This window comes from Akebia trifoliata, chromosome 2 (genome assembly GCF_017979445.1).
Source record: "Akebia trifoliata isolate Shusen 1 chromosome 2, ASM1797944v1, whole genome shotgun sequence".
Taxonomy (NCBI): domain Eukaryota; kingdom Viridiplantae; phylum Streptophyta; class Magnoliopsida; order Ranunculales; family Lardizabalaceae; genus Akebia; species Akebia trifoliata.
In genome coordinates, this window is record NC_141376.1 from 20,249,989 (window position 1) to 20,259,398 (window position 9,410).

The window sequence follows — 9,410 nt, forward strand, 5'->3', positions numbered from 1 at the left end:
TGAAATAATCAATTGAATTCTATATTTTTGGAAACACATCACAAATTTTTAATAAAATCTTAAATGCAAATTTCACAATCTACGATCACTTATACAAATTGAGAGTTTCTTACAATCTCTATGCGAAAGAATTGAAGTGCGTGCACGTAAGTCGAGGCAATTGACATGAAAATTGAGGCAAATCAAATTTTGAGACAGTTGATTTTTTAATTTGACTCGATGGTTTTGAAGATCTCGATGCCGTCATCCTTTCTCCATTCGGTTACGGAGGACTATTTGACCTCGAAACTGATGAAATCTAGAGTTGAAGTTTCGAAATCTCCGTATATATATATACAGTTGATTTTTTACGATACAGGATGAAAAAGGCGAGAAAACGAAAGGAAATTGGATGGGTTTTGTAAAGAATGAGGTTGCGGACGATTTTCCTTTTTGCGTCGAAGGTCGAAGACGAACCGTTTACGACGAATCAGAGGTTGAACTTCAAAAGAAAATCAAATTTTTTTAAAAAATCTGGCTGATTTTTGGACAAAATTAGATGATGAATAGTATTTTGGATTAAAAAATTGATATTTTACCTATTATTTCGTTCGACGATAACTTAACCGTCTGGACTCCAAAAGTGACGAATGAATATTTTATTTTGTCTAAGTTTTTTATTCTGGATCTAATGGTATAATCAAATTCTATAAATTTTATCTCTAACAAATATTTACTTTTTCGGCCCAATGGGACCCTAAAATTGACGTCGTTTTTATTTTTATGATAATTCAACTTTTTAGACTACAAAAATGATAAGTAAATTATTCATTTTCTATAATTTTTCGTTATAGACCCAATGATATGATCAAATCTTAACAATTCTTGTTCTAACAAAAAATCATTATTTTAACCTAGTCTGACTCGGTAATCGAGGATTTTACAACTTTTCTGTTTTGACTCACATATGAGCGTGCTTATAAGATAAAATATGTTTTTCGACCATTTTGAATCCAATGCTGTGGTAAAATTTCATGAAAATGACTAGAACAAAGTCCTACAGTTTTACCCTAAGTCCCACTTTTAGGATTTTTTCAAATTTTCAATATTTATTTTCTAGAGATACGAATAAAAAACTCAGAATTTTACATGAAGCATACTTATTGAGAATGATATGGAAGAGATTGAGTCTAGATGCCAAAGACTTTCACAATTATCTTTTGAGAAAGAACGGGGTTCTTTAGAAGAAAACAACTGTAATTCATTAACTTCTATTTTAAAGTTTTTAGGATGCATTTCTTTGTTGTATGACTAGGTTTTCCACATTTATAGCAACTAATTGGTTTAGGTTATTTTTTCATTTTTAATTTATGATCAATATTGATTTTTTCCTTTTGAAAATTTTCTTGAGAATTTTAGAGGGGAGTAGGATGACGTTTTCCTAAAAGTTGCATATTTCATTGGTTTTCTTTTTATTTTCATAAATGGTGCTCTAAACATTTCTTTTCCAAATTGGTAGGAAAGTCTCCTAATTATTTGAGAGATTTTTATTTTTCTATTTGCTTTTTAACTTTCAAGTCTGAGCAAAGCTTTAGACTTATCATATTGATTCTTTAGATAAGTTTACCAAAATTGAACTAATCATAATAGATAGTATCGTAATTTTCTTTAAGATTTTTTCTAACTTTTTCAGCGAATAATGGTGGTAAACCATATATAAATTCTATATTAAATTCAAAAATTGAAATTAATGCTTGCCATCTAGCAAAAATTTGTTTTGATGCAAGGTTTTTGACATCTTATTCTAAAATATTTTTTGTAGATTTACAATCAATTTTTAGTAAAAACTTTTGATTTAAAACATCACTTTGAAATTTTAAAATTGTTAAAATAATTACTAAAATTTCTTTTTTGATTGTTGAATAATTTTGCTGAGTTAACTTGTAATACCCCAAGTTTTTAAATCATATCTCGATAAAATCAAATAGTAAAATTTTGAGAAAATTCTAAAAAATTGACTTAGGGTAAAACACTGAAATTTGTTTATGTTCACTTTTGACGAAAATTGACCCTACCATTGAATTCAAAATAGCTGAGAAACATACTCTAACATATAAGCACGCTCGAATTCGAGTTCAGATGAAAAAGTTATAAAATTCTCAAATTTCGTATTAGAGGAAACCTAAAAGAATGAATTGTTGTTATAGCAAGAATCAGAAAAATCTGATAGCACCACTAAGTTTGTAACGAAAAATTATTCAGAATGGAATACTCATTTGTCATTTTTCAAGTTCAAAAATTCGAAATATGACAAACGATAAAAAAAAAAATTAAGAAAATACCCATTTTACCCTCAAGCTCTTATAAATAAAAGAACTTAAAAGTTCTTTTATTTCATTTCTTTCTTTCCAATGAACCAAACCCATAGCCATTGAGAACCAAGGGTTTCTTCCCAATTTTCTGATAAATCCATTGCGAACAAAACATTGTTGAACCTCGCCATAGAATGGAAAGTTACCGGCATTGTCTAGCTCTACATCTCCATGACCTTTGATCGTCGATTCTTCTTGTAATGACCTAAAAATCGTAATATGTATATCGAGGAAAGAATTTTAAGTTTTTAGGTTAATTCAAAAGTATGGATCCTTAATTTTTAATATTTGAGAAAAATTAACTTCACCAATAGATTCAGAAAGGTCGAAAAACATACTTTAGCCTGTAAGCAAGACTTAATCAGAAGTCAATCAAAAAAGTTATTAAATCCTCAAGTTTTGTATCAAGTAATTATCAAATTGGTAAACAACACTTTAGATATATAATTTGAGGAGTCTGATCATACCATTAGATTTGTGTCGAAAAATCACCCGAAATAAAGTATAAGAATGTCCAAATCAATATTTAAGGAAAATAATTCCTGAAATGACGCGTACATCCCAACTTAAGTTATAAATATCAGTCCCTAATTAAAAAAATCTGATTTTTCTTATTCTCTTCTCCAAATAAAACTAAACCCCTTGTCCTCAAGATTTGCAACTCAGATCTACATCAAACGAGAATGATCCGAGCTTTGCCGCAAGAAAAAAACTTGTTCCTCTCATCAAAGGTTACACGTAGGCGCTATAAATGTCGATTTTCTTCAAAGAAAAATCTTTGAGATCGATTGGAAGTGATCCTTAGACTCCGTTGCACCGTAGAGAACAGTCCAAAGTAGGTTGTCTTCCCTTCTATCTTCTAGTCATGCAATAATTTTATAGAAGATCCATGCGATCTTCGATAAATCGATTGTTTCATTACGTTTATACATATTTGAACGTATTGGATCATGTTTGCATAGCTATTTTTTATTTATTTTAATTTATTTGATGTATTTTATGCATTTTATGAGTAGTATAAGGTTTGGATCAATTTTGGTCAAGTTTCGATGAAAAATCAACAATTCGAAAAAAATCCAAATGTGGAGTTTAGCACCAATTTTTTTTTTTTTTTTGTTACTTCCATATAGTATGTATACCCATTTCCTACCTTTATTTCAATAAAAACATTTAAGTAATTTTAATTTAATTTAAATTCTTTAATGAAATGAAGGTTTTACCCCCCATTTCGAAACGTTGGGAATGATTTTATCTAAATTTCATTGTAATTTGATATAAAAGCCAAGTGTCAAAAGTCTCCTGAAGTATCTGTAATTATTTCAAAAGTTTTCAAAAGAAGGTATATATTTCAATTTTATTCTATTTAAGTTATGTTTTATTATCTGAAATACAAAATACAATATCCAAAGGTAGCTCAAAGGCAATCTACTTCTATCCTGATTTTAAAGATAGCTTCCTAAGCAAGAAATTGTAAAATGAACATAAGAATCCACCTTTATATCGGATTGAGTATCTATATTTTATATTGCATACTCTATTTTCTCTTAATTGTTTTACAAAAATTTTCATTAAAACATGTTAATTTTAAATCCTTAAATCTACGTTCGAGGCTTCCTAGTCGGGTAGTAAAACTTGCAAATAGTTGCAGTAAGACGATAAGTGACTAGCCACTAAAACAAAGAAATTTAAAAAATTTACTTGTTTAAATGGAAATAATTTTAAAACCTTTTAAAAGAAAACTACAAGTAGGCAATACCTCTTCAACAAACCCAATAAAAATAATATCAATCAAACAAAATGATGAAATTTCATATGAAAATATTGAGCAATCAATACAAAATTGGACTATTCCAAAATTTCCTACAACTGAAATTTTCAAAAATAAATCAAAATAAAAAATTGATTATATAATAGAGAAAATAGAACAATCTATGTAAATTTCTACAAAAATGGAAAATATTTCTCTATTTGCCTAAAATTTATTAGAAAAACTTCAAAATAAAAAATATAATTATATTCATTTTGGCCTCATCCAAGTAGTAATAGCACTCCTTACTAGAATAGGCTTTAATAATTCTGCTCTAGCTCATGTTAGAAATAGAAGACATATGAAATTTTTAGATCAATTAATAGGAATAATTCAGGGACCTTGCATGATGGTCCTATATTCTTTAATTTCTTTCTAAATTTTTCTGTTTCGTTGACAGATCCAACAATTTTAAAATCACTAACTTTGGGTGTTCAAACCAAAAGATTCAATATGCCAAATGTAGAAAACATCATTGTGATATATAGAATTTACTATAAATCCATGATGTCTTTAATTTTAAACGTAGCATATCAAAGTCAAACAAAATGATTAACTACACTATTTCTAATAAATTTCATAAATACTGTAATAACTCCTAAACAAATTCAATGGGATACCATTGACCTCAATAGTTCTTGAAAAATAAAAGAAGCACAAGAACTTATTCCAAAAGAACATGATCAAATAGAAAGTATCATTGAATATTCTGATGGTAGTATTGAAATCAATTTTTATATAATAAGTTAAAAGAACTATATTGTAACAAGACTATCGACAAGTTCATCCTCTCGAAAATCATATTATCAAATGACCAATAAAATATATAATATTGTTCCAACTCATATTTCTTACCCTATTTACCCAAAACAGAAAGAAGTTAAAACAAAATACAATCCTACCAAGTCTGATTTCGGTAGTCCACCTAAACAAGTTAATATGATTTGTCTTGAAAATAAATATTTTACAATAAATAAAGAATTGCTAAAAATAGATATTCTAAAAATCCTCTAGACAAATGATTTTTTAAGAATTTCTCTCAAATAGATCAAAGAAAGATGATTTGAAGAAATGAATAAAAAATAAATTCATATTCCATTATTTACATTGTTAAAAATTCAAACAAATTTAAAATCATCTCATTTTGTAAATATGTTAGAATAAAAAACAAATATGGAAAACTATAAAAAAAAATGAGAAAATTAAATCACCATTTCTTCCATTTAGAGTTATAAAAACAATGGGTTCAATAGCAACACTCCTCAAATCTAAAGTTCAATTTCGAAAATAAATTCCTTGTACTCAAAAGGATATATCTCATTTAATCGAACATAATAATTATACAAACACTTACCTTCATCAAATAAGACAACAATTATGATCATCAAAAGACCTAGCATAAAGTTCATAGGAGAATCATCAACAACAAAATCAAAGGATAAAAATCCATTTAATATTAAAAAAGGTTTAACTCCAATACATACTTCGTCATTCTTTTTTGATGAAATAACCAAAAGAATTCAAGGAAATTTAAAAATAAACATTTTGTTAGAACAGTTAAACAAAGAACAAAAATATGAAAATTTTTTTACTCTCCCTCAACAAATTCATCTAATAATGATCTAAAAACTCAATTTATTGATAACAAAGAAGAAAATTTTCAAATCAAGAAACTAAAAAGATCAAAATTTTCTAGATCAAATTACCACTCAAAAATAAAAACTTATTATCGATGACAAACACCAGTTGATATCCAATTTGAAGAAAAAGTTAATCCAACAAAACATTATAATGGTAATGAACTCTATGAACGGAACATAGATGGATTTACCTATTATCAAATAATAAACACTATTTTCCAAATGATAGTCTTTGCAAATGCTTGTACTAGATATAACCTATTTGAAAAACATTTTGCAAAAGTCATTGTTGGTAAATTCACTAGTCTACTCTATGGGTGGTGGCACAATATGTTAAAAGAATCTCAAAGAGATGATATACTTGATCACGTCAAATTAAAAGATGACGATAAGCCTGAATTAAAGAAAAAAATAGAGGAAATTCCAAATTGCTTTATCACCCTTATTTCAAGCATTTTCTTCTATTTTAATGGCAAACTTGATGATTTAGGACAAAAAAAAAATCGTAAAATATTAATAAATTTCAAATGCCCAATACTAACAGACTTTAGATGGTATAAAGATGTCTTCTTGGCCAGACTTTATCAAATACCCAATTGTAATGATACTTTCTCGAAAGAAAAATTTATATCTGGTTTACCACTATTATTCATTGAAAAAGTTAGAAAATATTAATAAGTCTGTGTTTTGTTTTGAGATCATTTGGTATCATTATAGAAGGCTGGGTTAAGAGAATTGAAATTTGATTGTCTGAAAGCTCCTCGAACTTTGAAGAATTTGAACTCTTTTAAAGTTTGGATAAGATGTAAAGATTTGGACTTTTGTGATAATTGGTAACAAGATACTATTTATGAATAATATCGGACACATGAATGAATGGTAAATATTGTTCAACTTTTGATTTTTTATCTAATTACGCTTGAGTGAATACTAAATATAAATACTATTCATTTACGTATGTGAATAGTAAATACTATTCATTTGACAACTTTTTGACGATGGAGATAATATTTTAGGAGATTCGATAACAACATTGCTTTGATCATAGTTGTCCCACCATTTTACTTAAGTATTTTGAAAAAGAATGGGGAAGAGTCTAGCAATTCTTTTGAATAATTTCATTTAAGAATCTATAGACAACTTGTATGATAAAAATAGAATATACTTTGATAGTTTAATTCTCCAATTTTGAACTTATTATTGTTGAGAAAATCTTCGAATTAAGGGATTTAGCCGTTTGGAAGAATATCATGAATGACACCAAAATATTGCCACCACTGAGAATAAAACCAATATAGTATTTGGTTATTTAACTTTTGACAAAACTGAAGGAACCAGGAATGAGATCCTTTGGGATTTTGAATGAGAAAAATAAATTCCCATGGATTTTAATAATCCCAATAAGTGTAAGGGATATCTTAGTTATTTGGAGATTTGACATATTTCGAAGTCCAAAAAGAAACTCCTCATTCTTGAAATGAAATAATTTTTTGGATTTTTAATTTGGAATAGGAAATTTTACCATCTTGTTCAAGGTTGTGAGATATAATAGCACTTTGAGATTTGTTTAAAATTGCTTCATAAAATTTTGAAGAAAAATTCGATTGTTTAGCATTGAAGAGATTTTTGTCAGGAACTAATTGACTTTGGATTTGGGATATAGTCATAGATTCAAATTATTTTGGAAATAGAGTAAATATAGCTTGACTAATTTTATAAAAATACTCAGATTTTTTAGCAATTGAAGAAAATTGAGAACAAGAAATTTGGATTTCTATTGAAATTATCTCCTTACCTTTTAATTTATGTTGGCTTTTGGAAGTACTCATTGCGACTTTTGAAGAAATTTTTTGGTTAAAAAATTAGGAAGTCAATTTTGAGAATCAAGAATAAATTCTATATCAAATTCAAAAATTGAAAATAATGCTTGCCATCTGGCAAAAATTTATTTTGATGCAAGGTTTTTGACATTTTGTTCTAAAATATTTTTTGTAGATCTATAATCAATTTTTAGTAAAAACTTTTGGTTTAAAACATCACTTTAAAATTTTAAAATTGTTAACCAATTGCTAAAATATCTTTTTTGATTGTTGAATAATTTTGTTAACATGAATTTCAAATTCATGGAGTGTATCTAACAATTTTTTCTTCATTTGTTGTTATTTTTTGGATTAAGATTCCTCCATAACCTATTTTAGAGGTAATAGTTTGAAAATCATGTACATAGTTTTTTTTATCTATTTTTGGGATACATACAATGGAATAGGAAAATCATGTACATGCAGGTTATTAGGCACATCTGCTCTTACTTGCTGGCTGTAGGTTTGAATGGCTACATGACAACTATAACTAACCTAAAAAATCCTGTGAACAAGTGGGAATGTGGTGCTGCTCCAATTACAATAGGATCCGTTCTATGCTTCATTTATGAACTTAAGCATAGTGGTCTTAATGTCTTTTACTAACATTGACTTCTTTAGAACTTCTAAAATTGTTATTTGGATTTCTATCGTAGAGAGGGTCTTTTTTACTTGGTATCATCTAAGATGACGAAGGATTATATTTTCGAATTTTTATTTTTGCTTCTAAAAGAAAATTTAAATGGTGTTGGAGATTGTTGTGGCTGTTATAATTTTCCTTTGCTAAAAAAGTTGTAATATTCAAGGAAGATCAAGATGAAAATGATGATAAAATTTCAGATGTTACCTCCAAAAATGATTCAGATGATTTTGAAAAATATTTTTCTATGAAGGATGGTATCATCTTCACCGTTGTTATTGTTTTAACACTACGTCATATTGAGTGGAAAACAACACTGATATAGCGCTAAAAACGACTGTTCAAATCTGTCGTTAAATGGGACGGATTTTGACAGTCGCTTTTTGTCCCAATTTAGTCTGAGATGTCTATAGTAATCGTTCTCTGTGATAGATCTTAGCCTTCAAAACATTTATGTGTTTTTATGCGTATTTTAACCATCTGATTAAATCTCAAACCCACGATATGTTTAACCTTATCTCAACTAAAGCAATTGAATTGTTTTAGGTTTTTTAATAAACAAATATCACACATTTACAACAGAACCCTAGGTCGCGACTTCCTCTCTCTCTCTCTCTCTCCCTCCATGCATGTCGATCTCCCTCACTCGATGTCCATCTCTCTCTCATTCTCCATCTTAATCGCCTTTGATATCTCTCTCATTCTTCGATCTTCATCTTTTGGTCCCTCTCTTTATCTCATTTCCATCACGATCTCTTAGTTTGATCTCCTCTTAGAAATGAAAGGGACGAAGAAGGCCTTTATATCTCTGTAAAATTTATTTTGGATTCTTTGGGACAAACATGTGCTTCTCATTTATCTTCAAGAGGTCCAAATCAGTTGGATGAAATTTACTAACAAAGGTAAATATTTTGAGTTTGGTTTCAAAGCTTTTGTTTGATTGTAGACTTATTCATCTTTTCTTGATGTTTTTGTGAAGTTCGGGTCGATTAGATGTGAAAACAGGGATGATAATAAACGAGGTTTTTTTGTTATTCTTTAACAGATCAATTACAGTGTATAAATAGGATTAGAATCCCTAATTAGCGCCCTAGAAATATGCCTATTCGATCT

General features: G+C 28.1%; 1 protein-coding gene across 1 annotated transcript in view; it reads left to right on the forward strand.

Moving 5' to 3' along the window:
• The first annotated feature begins 8,611 nt into the window (after positions 1-8,611).
• The window catches only part of LOC147409886 (chaperone protein dnaJ A7A, chloroplastic-like), a 10,355-nt gene continuing 9,556 nt past the window's right edge, over positions 8,612-9,410 (forward strand). Inside the window, exon 1 of the mRNA XM_086431986.1 lies at positions 8,612-9,199. The gene's annotated coding sequence lies outside the window, so the exon portion shown is untranslated. The remainder of the gene's footprint in view (positions 9,200-9,410) is intronic.